Below are 18,489 nucleotides of genomic sequence, written 5' to 3'. Positions count from 1 at the left end.
CCGTCAGCGGAGCACGCCACCCGAGACGAGGAGACAGACCGCCTCTGAGGATGGCGCAGGAGGACTGAAGGCCGGAGACGGCGCCGAGAAGGGAGCCGAACGAATGGAGGCAGGTAAAGGGGACGTCACTACCCCGAGCCGGGAAACCGCGTGCCTGCCCCAGCTCCCCGTCGCAGAGCCCGAAGTACCCCCTGCCGTGCCCGTCGCTGCAACGTCACCGCCGCCGACTAGGCCTCAAACGGAAGCCGCGACCCCTGTGACGTCACACGCCTCGACCCCGAGCGTGGCCAAGCAGGAAGTACCATCGGCCTGGTCGCAAGGCCTAGTACCCCCGGGCGCCGCAATTCCAACAGCGCCCCCTACCTCCGCGGAGCCCCCGGCCTGGTCGCAGGGCCAAGTAACACAGGGCGCCGCCGTTCTTACGGTGCCCTTTACTTTCAAGGTGCCCCAAGCCTGGTCGCAAGGCCTGGTTAACCCGGGCGCCGCTACCACCACGGCGCCCATAACACCTAAAGTACCGCACCTGGGCGAGGACCTGTTCGCCCAGCATACGTGCCCGGATGGGCAGCCCTTCGTATGGCCCCAGGAATACATCCAGCTGGAGCTGCAAAAAGCAAGGGCCATGTGCGAACCCCTGATCCCGGCTCCAAAGCCCATGAAGAGGATCTCGCCCCCGCTAGAAGAGACCCAGTTTCAGTGGGATCCCACCGGAGAAGACCTCATGGGGTTCACTCAGGAGACTCGGGCAGCCGCAGCGGAGCGTGCAGAGTGCTGCCGCCAGCAGCTCGAGGTCTTTGAGAGGGAGCGGAGAGAGAGGCGGGTCCGGGAACAACAAGCCCAAATAAGGAGCGCGGAGCAGAAGAGCCGGACCAGGAGAAACCCCCGTGCAGCGCATGGTCCCTGTACCATCGGGACTGTGATAAAGTTCAATCTGCAGCATGGGTGGGGTTTCATCAGGGATCACCGCACCCCAGGCGACGTCTTCGTGACCAGGAGAGACGTTGAGTCCCACCTACCGGAGGGACACAGAGGTCGTGACCTTTACCTGGGTGATGAGGTCACCTTCACCCGGCACAAGTGTGCCAAAGGACCCTACGCCCTCCATGTGCATCGCCTGACGGAGGAGGAGCTGCGGTGTGAGGAGGAGCAAGAGGACCCGGACGGGTCTGAAGAATCTAAAGAAGGAGCAGGAGGACGCCGTCGTTGAAGTACGGTAGAGAGAGACTGTACATAGTTACCCGTCAGGGTATAAGAACTGTTCTAGTTAAAATATAGTCCCCGTTGGGACCAGCCAAGAGTGAACTGTTAATCCCGTGTGTCCCTATTCCCACTGACCGAGGACTGAGAGCGGTCATTCCTTTCCTAATACCTGGCCGAGGACTGAGAGCGGCCATATCCCCTTGTATATAGTTGCGCTTCCTAAAGCGCCCCCTATCGGTTTTATAGGAAACCGTGTTTCTTCAAGAGACTGTCGCACTTTACCCGGTCACAAGTTGCACCGTGACCGGAGGAACCAGAAACAAGAATGTTTATATGAAAAGTTTATTGCTGATAATATATGTGATATTTTATATGTTTTATATGTTTATGTTTTATGAAAAAAAAAATGTATGTTTGTGGATGTTTATATCTTACAGCCCGAGGACGTGCTGTGATTTACCAGGGGGGAATGTAGCACCCTGAGGATTCGGCTGCTACAGGGGTATTGCACCTCAATCCAGAGGTGTGATATTCCACTCCCGGGTAAGGATGGAGTGTGGAACTGAGCTCAGTAAGCTGCATGCACTACACACATCCCATTTCCGAGGAACAGACCGATGGTACTCCCACTAGAGAAATGTGCAGGTACAACAGAGTCTGTTCCTGGCTGGAGTGGGAGGGGGGTGGAACATCCCAGTAGTGTAGGGGCAGATAGGGGGAGCAGTCTGGGTAGTGCTAGGAGCTCATTGGGTGCTGGTCACCTGAACTCACACATAGAGGGAGTATATAAGGTGGGAACCATCTTAGATCAGGGTCAGTCAGTGAGACATCAGTCTTTGTAGAGGAAGAGAGCAGAGGAGAAGAGCAGCTCCAAGGCCAAGAGAGAGAGAGAGGAGAAAGAAAGACCCAGAGGGGGAGAAAGAAGGAACTCCAAGATCCCAAATTAGACCAGAGGGTGAAGAGTTGGCAACAGGGTACCGGATCCCAAGCTGGCAGAGGCTACAGCACACCCTAGCCAGGAACCGGAGGTCGTGGGCAGGACCGATCTGCCACGATCACCCACCAAATCCACCCGGAAGGCAGACCAGGAATAGGGTCAGGGAACCCAGAGACAAGGGTTCACCACCAAGAGGCCCGAGGGAGCCGGACATAGGTGGATCCCTGGTGGGGAAGGCCAGAGAAGAGGACAGGACAGAAAGGGAGCTCAGGACCACGCTCCAGAATCACCTGGGGGTTGGCCGAGTCCAGGACCTGGTGGACGCAGCACGGCTCGGGTGGTCACCTAAGGCCGGAGTGACCAGAACAACTGCAGTAAGTAAACAAACCCTGAACTGCACAGCCCGACTCTGAGTCTCATTTCCATCCCCGCTGCACCACCACAACCCCCATCCTCTGCAACTGACCCCCTGAGGCTATACCCCTCCCGTTGGGGGTTATACTACCTAAGCTGCACACACATCACCAGCCTCAGTGGACCCTGCTGCAGCGGCGGCCGTACTGACCGCAATTCAACGGGTGGCGTAGTCGACACAAAAGAACATCTAGTAACATCATAAGGACTGCCACACACTGAGCTTGACACCCTGGGCACGGACCGGGTCACAGCCACTCGGAGACTACAACCCCCATCTGATCCGGCTCCGGGTATCCCCAACAACACTGGCCCAGGGGGCGCGTCACTAACACCAGTGCATGATACACTCTGCGGATCTAACACCAGTGTATGATACACTCTGCGGATCTAACACCAGCGCATGATACACTCTGCGGATCTAACCCCAGCGCATGATACGTTCTGTGGATCTAACCCCAGCGCATGATACACTCTGCGGATCTAACACCAGCGCATGATACACTCTGCGGATCTAACACCAGCGCATGATTCACTCTGCAGATCTAAACCCAGCGCATGATACACTCTGCGGATCTAACCCCAGCGCATGATACACTCTGCGGTTCTAACACCAGCGCATGATACACTCTGCGGATCTAACACCAGCGCATGATTCACTCTGCAGATCTAAACCCAGCGCATGATACACTCTGCGGATCTAACCCCAGCGCATGATACACTCTGCGGTTCTAACACCAGTGCAAGATACACTCTGCGGATCTTACCACAGGGCATGATACACTCTGCGGATCTAACCCCAGCGCATGATACACTCTGCGGTTCTAACACCAGTGCATGATACACTCTGCGGATCTAACCCCAGAGCAAGATACACTCTGCGGATCTAACCCCAGTGCAAGATACACTCTGCGGATCTTACCACAGGGCATGATACACTCTGCGGATCTAACCCCAGCGCATGATACACTCTGCGGTTCTAACACCAGTGCATGATACACTCTGCGGATCTAACACCAGCGCATGATACACTCTGCGGATCTAACCCCAGAGCATGATACGTTCTGTGGATCTAACCCCAGCGCATGATACACTCTGCGGATCTAACACCAGCGCATGATTCACTCTGCAGATCTAAACCCAGCGCATGATACACTCTGCGGTTCTAACACCAGTGCAAGATACACTCTGCGGATCTTACCACAGGGCATGATACACTCTGCGGATCTAACCCCAGCGCATGATACACTCTGCGGTTCTAACACCAGTGCATGATACACTCTGCGGATCTAACACCAGTGTATGATACACTCTGCGGATCTAACACCAGTGCATGATACACTCTGCGGATCAAATCTCAGTGCATGATACACTCTGCGGATCAAATCTCAGTGCATGATACAGCAAGCAGCATCCAGTAACAGAATCAGTGCTGCCAGATGTCCTCAGTGGCAATGTCCACATTTTAGTATCACTTTGCAGTCACCAACAAAATGTCTCTGCACTGTAATCCTAAACTTCATCCTTCCTTATCCTTTTGCAGATGTCTAGAAGGGGAGGAGTGACATCACACACGTGATCAGACCCCACCCACATTTACTGCATTCACAATGCGAGCTATCAGTACTCTAGGTTTTCATTGAAAATTTCAGCTGCTGCTCCCCCTAGCAGCAATTATTTTCCACATTTTTAATATCAATAAAAATAAAGTTAATATATTTTTTTTTTAATTTAAATATTATTACTTTACATTTCTTCAATTGTAAAAAAAAGTGTATTTGATGACACATTCCCTTTAAATGTGACAGGCTGGCTTTAATGGGTAAGAGATCTTTAATTCAGTGTCATGAATCTCTACCGCTAAACAACCCGCAATAAATTCCCATGCCTTTTAGGAGTCATTGTACTTTAAAAAAAACAAACATATTTCTCATAAATCTGTATTCATTCAAGACCTACAGGCCTTTACTCCTGGGACTGAAACCTAGCTTCCCCTCTTAAACAAGTGTTCATATCTTAATGCATTCCCTGCTATGTGATCTAATATGCAGCATGCCCACAGTTCACACATCATCTAACAGCACTAGATCTAAATGATAAATGAGACAACTGCAATCGAATCTGGCAAGGGATTTTAAATCATACCACAATAATAAATGCATTTTATCCAATGCAGTAATGATATACTGATAGCTTACTATAATTTAGCCTTTTATAGTCTTAAGAACAAAAGTCCAGCACTTGTTAAAGGGAATCTGTCAACAGGTTTTTGCTATGTAATCTGAAGACAGCATAAAGTAGGGCTTACAATACAGATTTCAGCTATGCCTCTCTTATCAAGCTCTGTGGTTTTGTTTCCTTGCAATGATTGTTTTATCAACAGGAGCTTATTATTGCTGGGAGTCTAGCAGTGTGTGCATGCTAGTCCGACACGCCCCCTCCTGTGATAGGCCCCTCACTGTCTATGGACATTGTATATACAGAGCCAGGTGTGGGCGGGGTTAAGTTTCTCTGCTCTGCTTCATTCTAAAAACTCGGATTGTGTGAGAACGGCTGCATCCAGTAAACTAAGTGATACATCGTTGAATTCAGCGGCTCTATATCAGGCTGCTCTCAGATGAGATAGCAAAAACCTGGTGACAGATTTCCTTTCAGGTCTGTTCATATTTAATTTTTTTTTGTTTGATTTGGCATATGAATCAGGAAGGCTACTAGGCACATGCAGAAATTATCTATAAGCCCCCATGCAACTAGCGTAACTCGCGTAATTCCAAAAGCACATCCATTTGGCAAATGCACTTAGCTGGTATGTGTCGACCTTTATTTTTTTATTCTGGTCGATTTCCTATCTAAAGGTATACAATAAAAACATGTCTACCATGCAAAAAGGAGTAAATAGCCAGTGTATTCCAGTGTATGCCTATGAAGGGGAATACGACAGAGGCTTCCTTCAGAGATATCTACCAAGGAATGTGAAAGACACCTATCTGTATGGATGATTTGCTCACCTACCCCAATTACAACAAAGAAGAGGAAAAACAAAAGAGTAACGAAATATATATCTTTGCTAAATATAATTGGCTTTAAAAATAACAGACAGGTCACTCCCTAAGGAAGATTACGCAAAACGCGCGTCGTGGTGCATTACTGGGAAACAGGAGAATCATTCCATGATGATGGAGGATCTGTATTTAAAGGGTTATTTGCATCTTCATAAATGGATACCACTGGATAGATTTTCTAAAAACAATTACCCTTGCAACTTGTTGCCTGGGAGACCGACCACCACTGCTGTCAAGGATTAGGAGGTAAGAGTAATCCTAGGTAACTTCAAACCAGTGCTTTCACATTTAGCAGAAAAGAGCTTATAAGTGCTGCCCATGTTCTGATGTCTAGAAGTGGTGGTCGGTCTCAAAGGCTATGAGCTGTAAACAAAAAGAAAACAAAGTGTTAATATCTCAAGTACTGCTGAAAATTTTAATTTGCAGTAAACTGCAAAATTACTTGTATTTACAAGCACAATTCAACTGTACCCCTTTATGATTATGTGAAAAACCCTCTAAGTCAGTGTTCCCTAAATCCGGTCCTCAAGAGCCACCAACAGGTCATGTTTTCAGGATTTCCTTAGTATTGCCCGGGTGATGGAATTATTGCCTGTGCAGGATATGTAATTATCACCTGTGCCATACTAAGGAAATCCTGAAAGCATGACCTGTTGGTGGCTTTTCAGGACTGGAGCTGGAAATCAGTGGTTTAAGTCTTTCATTTACCTGGCTGTATTATTACTCTACATTATTATTGCAGTTACATTATTTATTGCAGACCGCTAGATTGTAATCTTTGATCTGGTGTCTTGATGCTTAATTAATTTTTTTACATCTCCTTTGTGAAATATTATTTATTTCCTGTACCTTTATACCCCTCTGATAACATATTGTTCATTTTTCCTCCTGTTTTCCCAGTTTTGACCTTTTAATTTTGTCTTGTGGTATCTTGTGTTGTTTTTAAAAACAGTTAGATTTAATAAAGAGATAGATTACTCTTTTGTTTATCTGCATTTTTTATTACTGGGGTATTTGAGTATATTATTATTGTTTCTATACCCTGGTTTTTGGTTTTTCTTCATGTGTTTTGTGGCATTTTTTTTGGTATTTTTTCTTAGATTGGTTATATGCTTATCTGTATAGATCTGCAAAATCTGCAAAGATTTACAATTAGGAGGTACAGTATAGACCAAAAGTTTGGACACACCTTCTCATTTAAAGATTTTTCCGTATCTTCATGACTATGAAAATTGTGCATTCACACTGAAGGCATCAAAACTATGAATTAACACATGTGGAATTATATACTTAACAAAAAAGTGTGAAACAACTGAAAATATGTCTTATATTCTAGGTTCTTCAAAGTAGCCACCTTTTGCTTTGATGACTGCTTTGCACACTCTTGGCATTCTCTTGATGAGCTTCAAGAGGTAGTCACCGGAAATGGTCTTCTAACAATCTTGAAGGAGTTCCCAGAGATGCTTAGCACTTGTTGGCCCTTTTGCCTTCACTCTGCGGTCCAGCTCACCCCAAACCATCTCAATTGGGTTCAGGTCTGGTGACTGTGGAGGCCAGGTCATCTGGCGTAGCACCCCATCACTCTCCTTCTTGGTCAAATAGCCCTTACACAGCCTGGAGGTGTGTTTGGGGTCATTGTCCTGTTGAAAAATAAATGGTGGTCCAACTAAACGCAAACCGGATGGAATAGCATGCCGCTGCTAGATGCTGTGGTAGCCATGCTGGTTCAGTATGCCTTCAATTTTGAATAAATCCCCAACAGTATCACCAGCAAAGCACCCCCACACCATCACACCTCCTCCTCCATGCTTCACGGTGGGAACCAAGCATGTAGAGTCCATCCGTTCACCTTTTCTGCGTCGCACAAAGACACGGTGGTTGGAACCAAAGATCTCAAATTTGGACTCATCAGGCCAAAGCACAGATTTCCACTGGTCTAATGTCCATTCCTTGTGTTCTTTAGCCCAAACAAGTCTCTTCTGCTTGTTGCCTGTCCTTAGCAGTGGTTTACTAGCAGCTATTTTACCATGAAGGCCTGCTGCACAAAGTCTCTTCTTAACAGTTGTTGTAGAGATGTGTCTGCTGCTAGAACTCTGTGTGGCATTGACCTGGTCTCTAATCTGAGCTGCTATTAACCTGCGATTTCTGAGGCTGGTGACTCGGATAAACTTATCCTCAGAAGCAGAGGTGACTCTTGGTCTTCCTTTCCTGGAGCGGTCCTCATGTGAGCCAGTTTCTTTGTAGCGCTTGATGGTTTTTGCAACTGCACTTGGGGACACTTCAAAATTTTCCCAATTTTTCGCACTGACTGACCTTCATTTCTTAAAGTAATGATGGCCACTCGTTTTTCTTTACTTAGCTGCTTTTTTCTTGCCATAATACAAATTCTAACAGTCTATTCAGTAGGACTATCAGCTGTGTATCCACCAGACTTCTGCACAACACAACTGATGGTCCCAACCCCATTTATAAAGCAAGAAATCCCACTTATTAAACCTGACAGGGCACACCTGTGAAGTGAAAACCATTTCCGGTGACTACCTCTTGAAGCTCATCAAGAGAATGCCAAGAGTGTGCAAAGCAGTCATCAAAGCAAAAGGTGGCTACTTTGAAGAACCTAGATTATAAGACATATTTTCAGTTGTTTCACACTTTTTTGTTAAGTATATAATTCCACATGTGTTAATTCATAGTTTTGATGCCTTCAGTGTGAATGTACAATTTTCATAGTCGTGAAAATACAGAAAAATCTTTAAATGAGAAGGTGTGTCCAAACTTTTGGTCTGTACTGTATATCATGAAAGAGAACTAGCTTTGAGCAGCATGGAATAGAGCAGAAGGAACTGAGCGGTTTATAGTATATAGTCTCTAAAAACTCTATAAAAGATTCAGTAGAGCTTGTAATTTATTAATTTATTCTCCTTCTCATGGGCTTACAATGAGAGGTCATATTCACTACAGCTATCTGTGTATGCACATTTATACAGGGAAAGCTTATAATCAATTTTATGACAACCCAGTGGACGCCTTTTTACACTTTCCTCATAACATTATACAGTATATCTATCTGCTTAGCTCCTCCCAGACTATAATAAGCCGCTGGTAACTCAAGCAGCATCCTAAAAGGAATCCGTCAGCTGGTTTTTGCTATGTAACCTGACAGCAGTATGATGTAGGGACAGAGACCCTGATTCCAGCAATGTGTCACTTCGTTTACTTGGTGCAGCAGTTATGGTAGAGTCAGTTTTCTCTGCTGTAATTTTAGCAGACCTCAGTTGAGCTGTGTATAACCCCATCCACACCACAGCTTTCTGATTGCATTGTATAGTGAGAGAGAGCTACTAAGTTTGCAGGGCTTGGTTGTACTAGGATGCATGAGGCCAGTTGTCCTGTAATGATAATTTCATGCTGATAAAACACTTATTGTATTAAAACAGCAAAACACAGTCCAGTAAGTGATACATCACTGTAATCAGGGCCTCTTCATTATGGTGATCTCCGATTACATAGCAATAACCTGGTAACAGATTCCCTTTAAAAACCCCTTTATGATGTGGTAAATAATAGTACTCACAACGTCATAAGCCCCTGTTTAGCGCGGGCTCCGATGCTGAGCCCCCGCTAAACCGGGCACATGTCAGCTGATTCATACAGCTGACATGTGCCTGCAACAGCCGCGGTTGGAATCGCGATCCACCCGCAGATGTTAACCAGTTAAATGCTGCTGTCAATCTCTGACAGCAGCAGGTAACATTGGCGTGACGAAAGCGCGTCACTTACCATGCACATCGGTGATCCCGTCACATGATCGCGGGTCACCGATGGTTTGGCATGACAACCTGGGGTCTGCAGCAGACCCCTGTGGTTGTCATGGTTGGTTTGATATGAGCGGCGCCCAGTGATCAGTGCTCATAGCAAGTGAGCATTTCTGCTGCATACAGGCGATCTGGTCATCGCCTGTATGCAGCAGAGCCGATCAGGCAACTGCTGCTTCTAGTCTGCCATGGAGGCCATTGAAGCATGCAAAGAGTAAAAACAAATGTTTTTAAAAAAATAAAAAATATATAAAAGTTTAAAATCACCCCCCTTTCGCCCCATTCAAAATAAAACAATAAAAAAAAAACACATATTTGGTATCGCCGTGTTCAGAATCGCCCAATATATCAATATAAAAAAAAGAATGAATCCGATCGGTAAACGGCGTAACAAGAGAAAAATTCTAAACGCCAGAATTATGTTTTTTTGGTCGCCGCAACATTACAATAAAATGCAATAACGGGCGATCAAAACATGGGATCTACCCCAAAATAGTATCAATAAAAGCGTCAGGTCGTCGCACAAAAAATAAGCCCTCACTCGGCCCCAGATCACGAAAAATGGAGACGCTAAAGGTCTCGGAAAATGGTGACTTTTTTTTTAAGCAAACTGTGGAATTTTTTTTCAGCACTTAAATAAAGAAGAACCTATACATGTTTGGTGTCTACGAACTCGTCTACGGACACTTGAACCTATGGGTCTAAACAGGGAATATGATGCAGTACCCCAAGGGTCGTGACGTGTTTTGACCTCCGTATAGGCCTGTTAAAATCGCAATATGTATTATATATCCGTTTTTAATATGTCTTATGGTTTTCGTATTCTCTTTTGTTGTAGAATTGAAATTTTCCCTCTGTCCTACAAGATGTCACCATCAGGGGACACCTCCGTCATCGCTCTCCAATGCTGCCTATGCCTTTATGTGTAACGCTTCTTCGCATGTGTAGCGCCCAGAGGGTTCGGTCGCTACAGAGGTGTTGCATCTCACCCAGAGGTGTGATATCTCACTTCCAGGTAAGGATGGAGTGTGGCTCAGGACCCTAACACCCACATGCACTACACCACATTTCCGGGGGGCAGGGCGACAATGCTCCCAAGAGTGAGCACAACAGTCCCTGTCCCTGGCTGGAGTGGGGGGAGGGAACACCTAGAAAGGGGGAACCCGGTAGTGTGTGGGTGGGGAGAGTAGATCCAGGGTGCACTGTATAGAGGAGTATATATGGTGGGCACCATCTTAGAGTCAGGCAGGAAGGAGCAGAGAGAAGAGAAAGTAGCAGCAAGTGAGAGGGAGCAGAGGCTCTGCATGGGCTCTGCTCCGCAGGTAGGCCAAGTCTCAAGGCCTGGTCCTGGAGGAGAGGAACGGAGAGGAGAAGAATGGAGGAAGCTCTAAGAGAAGACTGAAGGGACCCCAGGGGTGCGGACCGGCCAGCCGCCACCGCACGCCCGCTGCTACCAGAGTAGGGGGGTCAGGCCAAGAAAAGGGAACCGGATCCCTCATCTAGTGGAGGAGAGCATCTACCCTCAGCTAGCAACCGGAGGCCGTGGCATTGTACATGCACGGCCCCTCACTACACCCATTAGGAAGGCAACACATAGGACCCAGGGAAACGGAACATACGTTTGCCCGCCAAGGCCCGAGGTAGCTGGACAGAAATGTGGTCACTTGTGGGGTACGACAGGCCAGAGAAAGAACACACGAAGGGGGTCCTGAAAAGCATTCCAAAGGTACCTGGGAGTTGGCCGAGCCCCTCACCTGGTGAGCACAGCACGACGTGGATAGCCATCATCTGCAGAAGTGGCTTGGAGTGTAAACTGTGAGTAAAGACCCTGAACTGCATCACTGGACTCTGAGTCATTACTGCTACTCCCGCGCACCATCACCCCCACCATCCGCACTCACTGCCCTGAGGCTATACTCCTCCTGTGGGGAGTCATACTACCCCCTGCTGCGCACACAACATCAGCTTCAGCGGTCTGCCCGCAGCGGCGGTTCTCAATGACCGCAATCCACGGGTGGCGTAGTCGGACATTTAAGTATTACAAAAATCAAGTAAACAGATCTGCCACTGGTTTGACCACCCTGAGCAACGGGACCGGGTCGCCGCCACGGAGACTACAACCCCCAGTATTACACAGAGACTCGGTTCCGGGTATTCCCCTTTTCATACACGGCCCAGGGGGCGCGTCACATGCGCCGTCTTGTGTTCCACTTCTGCGTTCCACACACCGGAAACCGGAAGTCACATGTTTCTTACACTTCCTCTTTTCACCGCTAAAGTGTATTTAACCGCGGTATGCGGCGAGCACGGTACACCCGACGGCGCGTTGGCCCGTATACTCCATCAGGCACAGCACTAAGGTAGGCAAAAGGGTTCCCCATGTCTCACGATGGTTTCTGGATACATGTTGATATAGATCACTACCCTTCTTTTTTCTTGTTTACCGCATCCCTATATTTAGCATATACTTCTTTCCTGGGAACAACGGAACATTGTTCCTGCACCAATGTGAGTGGCCTCTAAGCACAGATTTGCTTTCTTCATATAAAGAGATTTCCTTTCGGCCCCTATATTACATATAGTCTTGTGAGAAGACTCAAACACAACATACGAGAACTCTAGTAAATTCACTCCTATGGACTCCTAGGTAATTACTTAATATCCCCTCCACTTGTTTTCTGATATAAACTAAATGAGCTTGTGCATATTTTGACATATCTCTTTAATTACAGGACCCAAGATGAGGGTTTTTTTTCTATTGAGCTACATTAATGACTTTTTCTAAACACGCTCTGATTTGAGGTATATATAAGAAGTTCTCCTCTTCTTTTATGTGTAGACATATATATTCTTACCGTTTATTCTGTCATGCAGCATACTGATTGTACAATGTCTCCTCTTCAAGTATCTATTGACGTTGTTGTGTAATAATGTATGTATATATCATGAAGTACGTTATTGTTTTCTATAATAGATCCTTGTCCCTGATGAAAATCATGCTATAATTGAAACGATCGTCGGATTTTTCTGACGATCTGTCTAATAAAAGAATTTTATTTGCATATTATCCTTTGGTCTTCCTATTTTTGTGTGCCGGGATTATACTACTATACGAACTTGTAATGACCTGGAGAATAATAATGGCAGGTCAGTTTTAGCATTCAGTGAACGTGGTAAAAAAAAAAACAACTGTGGAATTGCACTTTTTTGCAATTTCACTGCACTTGGAATTTCTTTCCCGTTTTCCAGTACACGATATGGTAAAACCAGTGATGTCGTTCAAAAGTACAGCTTGTCCCGCAAAAAATAAGCCCTCACATGGCCATATTGATCAAAAAATAAAAAGTTATGGCTGTGGGAAGAAGGGGAGTAAAAAAGGAAAACGGAAAATGCTCTGGTCATGAAGGGGTTAAATGTGAAAGACTCCATTTATCCCCTTCACACATTAGGAAGTTAATAAATGCTCTGGGAAGGGATTTGCAAATGTGGAAGGGGCTCAGATGCTGCTCCCGCTCCACATGCGGCCTATGCTAGCTATGTTCCAAGCATACACTTTGTCTAAGAGCTGCTACCGGAGATGACTTCTATCCACAGCTTTTAAATGCTGCTGTCAATCTCTGACAGCAGCATTTAAATCTAACGTGTGTCGTTACTCGCATGCATCGGCTCCTTCTGTAACGGGATCACGCTTGCAGGTGGCTTACCATTGCAGCTGGGGCTGGTGAAAGCCTCTGTTGCTGAGATTTTCACTATATACTGCAATCAAGTATTGTTTAGTATCAAGCGATCACTGGTTCAAGGTCTATAAGGAAACTAAAAACTAATGTAATGTACAAAAAAAATTTAATAATATTTTTTACAATATAGAAATTCAAATCCCCCCCCCAATCTCCCGTTAAAAATAAAGAAACGAAAAAATGAACATATTTGGTATCGCCACTTACATAAAAGTACAACCTATCAAAATATAAAATTAACTAACCTGTATGGTAAACACATTAAAGAGAAAAAAAATCAATACCGCAAATGCTTTGCCCCTCTTCCATACCTAAAAAAATAACAACAAAAAAAAACAATCAAAGCGCTATGTATCCCAAATTGGTATCAGTAAAAACATTGGTTCAACATGCAAAAAGCAAGCCTTCACACAGCCCCATCGTGGTGGGAAAAAAAAACATTTTGGGTGTCAGACACTGGTGACAGAAAGCAAAAAACTTTTTACAAAAGTTCAGATTTTTTCTCTCATCACTTAAAGGCTAGTGTCACATGACCATTTTCTTTCCATCTGAGAAAAATGGCCTGATTATGTTAATCAGACTTAGATCAGAGTGGCATCAGTTTTTCTGGGAGGTGGAGAGGAAAAAAAAAAGTTTCTCTACCTTCTCTATTCAATAAGTCCGTGAAAATCAGACCGCACTTGGTTGTCATCCGAGTGCAGTCCGATGTTTTCCACGGACCCATAGACTTGCATTGGCAATTTTGATTCGACACTCAGATCAAAATTGGACATGTCAAAGATTTTTTCCTCGGGACACTCAGTCCAAAGAAAAAAAATCGGACATGTGTACGGCCGCATATATTGACATTGGTACAAGTGCTATCCATCAAAACCACGGATGGCACTCGCCCGATTTAAATGGTCGTGTGCACAATCATGTTTCCCGTTCATTTTTACCACTTAATGAATGCTGTAAAAACATAACCCAAAAAACAATGGCGGAATTACATTTTTATAACTATTTCATCCATCCCATTAGGAATTTTTCCACGTTTTTCAGTACGTTGTATGGTAAATGAATGGTGTAATTCAACAGTATAGCTCACCCCACAAAATAACAAGCCATCATATAACTGTTTATGGAAAAAATAAAAATGTTATAGCTCTTGGAAGAAGGGGAGGAAAAAATGAAAGCACAAAGCGAAACATTCCCTGGTCACTAAAGGGTTAAAATACAAAAAGACAGTAGCGTTGAATGTTATTCTGTTCTTTTTCTTCCTGGAATATGTAACAGAAAATGTTATATTCCTTCTAGTATGTTTCTATTCTGACAATCTGATATTCCAGAATTTAATAACCAGGCACACACATGTAAGCCCTTTACCAACTGAAGCATGCCTGGTGATCAGACAATGGGTATGGCATCAGTCACCTGGCAGCCAGCAGCCATCACTGGCACAGTATGCACTCAGGCCGATAGTCCTCTGCCGCAGCTTTTGCTGAGAATACTTAGTATTGCATTCAAATGAACAACCCACCATGTAATATATGAATTAGTGAAGCTGGTGAGATCAGGAGCTAACAACATGCTCCAGATATCCCGGACAGCCAGCGCTTACAAACTCACAATGAAAGAGCTTGTAAGCACTGTATATATTAAGCCACCACTCCTAGACCACGTAATAATTAATAAATTGCAAAGTTATTTGTATTTAGAAGAACTTTACAAACGTACCCATTTAGCAAAATGGGAATAAACCTTTAAAGGGAACCTGTCACGTCCTAGCTGCCCTCTAGACTGCCCCCATAGCATTGTTAGTGATGAAATGTGCATCGCTAACAAGCTGTTTTCATGAAAATTGGTGCAGCTATAATGATTTTATAACATTTAATATACTTAGATCCTACCTGCCTTTTCAGTCATAGGGGCGTTCTTGTCATATTCAGTCATGGGCGGGCGCAGCATTCACTCACTACATGTCCGGCCGCCTGCACAGTGAGGCTGTGTGATTACCGGCTTCACTGCGCATGTGCAGGGAACATAGCGCGTCATAGCGCATGCGCAGTGAAGCTGGTAATCACACAGCCTCACTGCGCAGGCGGCCGGACATGTACAAGTGCGCCTGCACCCCACAATATCAGCGCTTGCTGGGAGCAGGATTCTAATACATGGACGGCGCCAGCAGTGAGTGAATGCTGCACCCACCCATGATTGAATATGACAAGCAATCCCCTATGACTGAAAACGCAGGTAGGATCTAAGTATATTAAATTTTCAGGAAAACAGCTTGTTAGTGATGCACATTGCATTACTAACAACGCTATGGGGGCAGTGTAGAGGGCAGCTAGGACGTGACAAGTTCCCTTTAAGCAATGCCTGATTAAAGACATATACCTCTTTTACCAGTAGATTGTAGTAAGATTCTTGGGATTATATATAAACATTCACTTCTGTACAAAAAATGTTTTCATCAAGAATAATGGTACAAATGTGTCTCTAATGGACAGCGTGTACTGTACTACATAAGTCTCATGTGAAGAATATGTATATAAGATCGGCCTTGACTGTTATTTGCTGTGAATAACTTTCCAATACTTGTGTGTACTTCAAAGAGTTAGGAAATGTTTTATGTATGTACCAAGCACTGATGCCAGTGGCTGTTTGTAGCATCATAAAATATAAAAACATCTCATTCTCCTTTAATGTCTTTGTAAGATTCATGTGCTGCATTTATATAGTGAACTACAAGTTTTCCTACCCAGGACACTTTCCATACAGGAGCCCAGCTATGTTACCACGTAAGTACCAGGCAGAAGCTTGAACACAACTGTTCATGCAATAGATTTCATTCTTCTGATTGGAATGTGCACATTATAGATTCAGATTGAAGGCAGCGAAACCACAAAGGAACGCATATAGAAACAAAAAGAAAAGAAACACGTGTAAAACAAACCAGAATATGTGTTAAACCTTAGATTCCTCGAAGTACCCTCCTTTCACACTGATAACAGTTTTGTATACCCTTGGCATTCTCTCAGTTTCATCACGTGGTTACCTGGAATGGCTCCTAATGAATAGGTATGCCTAGTCAAGAGTTCATTGGTGGAATCACCTGTCTTCAGAAAGTTTGTGGGACCATCACTAGTGTTTGCAGAGGCCGTGCTGGTTCACAGTTCCAGTCAGTGCACAGCAATATGCAACAACTGTCCTACGCCACACTAAGGCAAAACCAGTCAACTAGTGACAATCATCAGTACTATAAAGTCAATCTGTAAAATTGCTAGAACTTGGAATGTATCCTCAAATGCAGTCATGAAAACTATCAATTGCATTGATGAACCTGGCTCTCATGAGGACCAGAAAGGAAGACCAAGAATTACTTCTGATGCAGAGGATAACTTTATCAGATAACAGTCTTCATAAATGATACACAGATATCAAGTAGCAAACAAATCTCAGCATCAACTGTCCATAATAAACTGCAAGAAGCAGGCCTTTATGGTCAAATAGCTGAATAAAAGTCACTACTGAAGACCGCATACAGGAAGAGGAAACTTGTTTGGACCAAGCAACACATGGACTGGTCATTGGATCATTGGAATACTATGCTGTGGACTGATGAGTCAAAATTTGAGAACTTTTGTACCAACTGCCATGTCTTTGTGAGATGCAGAAAAGGAGAATGGATGGTTTCTACATGTGTCATGACCACCGTGAAGCGTGAAAGGGAAGGTATGATGGTGTGGAGGTGCTTTGCTGGTGACTCTGTCTGTAATTTATTCCAATTTTAAGACATGCTTAGAGAGCATAGCTACCACAGCATTGTGCAATAACATGCCATCCCATCTAGTTTGCTCTTTGCAGGACCATCATTTGTGTTGCAACAGGACAGTGACCTAAAACACATTTCCAGGCATAACCTCCACAATCACCAGACCTAAACCCAAGTGAGATGGATTGGAATGAGTAATCAACAGAAAGAAGGCAAAGCAGCCAACAAATGCTCAGTGCCTGTGTGGTGCTCCTTGAAGACTGTTTGAAAGCCATTTCAGGTGACTACTTCAGGTGACTATGTCAGGTGAAACTGCTTAACAGAATTCCAAAGGGGGTAAAGGAGGGTACTTTGAGAAATCTATGGTTTAACACATATTTTGGTTTGCTTCACACATTTCTTTCCTCCTTGTTTTCATATATGTTGCTTCTTGTCTCTGCTGCCTTCAGTCTGAATCTACAATGTGCAAATTCCAATAAGAACAATTGAAACCATTGCATGAACAGGTGCGTCCAAACTTTTGACAGGTACTGTACATTCTCCATAAATTCCGAAATAATGTGTACCTTATTGTATACGATTGGTACAAGGACACTTTTGTGGTAATTGGAGGAAAGTGTTTCTAAAAGTTCATTAGTCTTTATATACAGTATATGTATATAGTCTATACATACATGTATTTTCATCCCTGCTAATTCTTTGGATGTCACCTCCAATGCTAAATCAGTTAGAGGGTTCCAGTATTGTGCAGTGATCCATATATAAATATGAATGGGGTATATTATGCGCTTTACTATGTAACATCAGGAGTATTATAGTTTATCTAGCAATCTTAATTACACATATATATAAGCCATCAATGTCATCCGTACTCACCATGAGAGCATACTGTGAAGGGCTCAGGTGTAGCTGAAGGCTTCAGGTCCTGAAGCTTTCAAGGATGGAAGATCACAGAGGACAGCCTATATAACACGGTCCACCTGCCTGTCCTTTGCTTGGAAAATGGATGACAGCGACAGGAGATCCTATTGTTTTAAGTGTGATTGAAGAATCATGAAAAGATCTCAGCAAGCCTGCTTCATTCATATGGTAATAGCTGTTTTCAGTGCACCATCTGCAGACTGAGCTGTCATTTGCAGCTCTACCCCTTCTCCAGTTCTGAGCATGCTCTGTCTGTACTGTGTCTTATGCTCCGGCTAGTTCACCTCAATTTGTTAGCTTCCCTGAGGTCATCGTTCCATGAAAGATGATTTGCTGCATTGCTCCTGAAAATCCCCAAGGAGCAAGGAAAGACAAAGAGACACAGGAAGGATGGAGCAGAAGAGGCAACAGACGTCATAACGTTCTCTTTACACATATACTCTTGACAATGTGAAAGGTGGAAATCCGGGTATGTGAAATCTACAATTAAAGGCAACATTTTGGCACATTTTTAGAAATGGAAGTAATGGTATGGCTGTATAGGTTTTTGTCCCGCAATAAAAATGATGCCTTTTTTGTAGACATATGATGTGACAGTCTTGAGAAAACAAGTGTAGAAGCATTATGCAAATCAGGCTGGTAGTGCACT

The 18,489-nt window shown here is 44.5% G+C and overlaps 1 protein-coding gene across 1 annotated transcript in view; it reads right to left on the bottom strand.

Annotated features, from left to right (window-relative positions):
* POMGNT2 (protein O-linked mannose N-acetylglucosaminyltransferase 2 (beta 1,4-)) overlaps nt 1-18,112 on the bottom strand; it is a 110,513-nt gene extending 92,401 nt beyond the window's left edge. The window contains exon 1 of the mRNA XM_073678054.1: nt 17,796-18,112. The gene's annotated coding sequence lies outside the window, so the exon portion shown is untranslated. The remainder of the gene's footprint in view (nt 1-17,795) is intronic.
* Between the last annotated feature and the right edge of the window lie 377 nt (nt 18,113-18,489).

This window comes from Phyllobates terribilis, unplaced genomic scaffold (genome assembly GCF_046119375.1).
Source record: "Phyllobates terribilis strain yellow unplaced genomic scaffold, ASM4611937v1 Scaffold_4__5_contigs__length_816908805, whole genome shotgun sequence".
NCBI lineage: Eukaryota > Metazoa > Chordata > Amphibia > Anura > Dendrobatidae > Phyllobates > Phyllobates terribilis.
The sequence above is the reverse complement of the archived record's forward strand: the minus strand, read 5'-3'. Positions and strand labels throughout refer to the sequence as shown.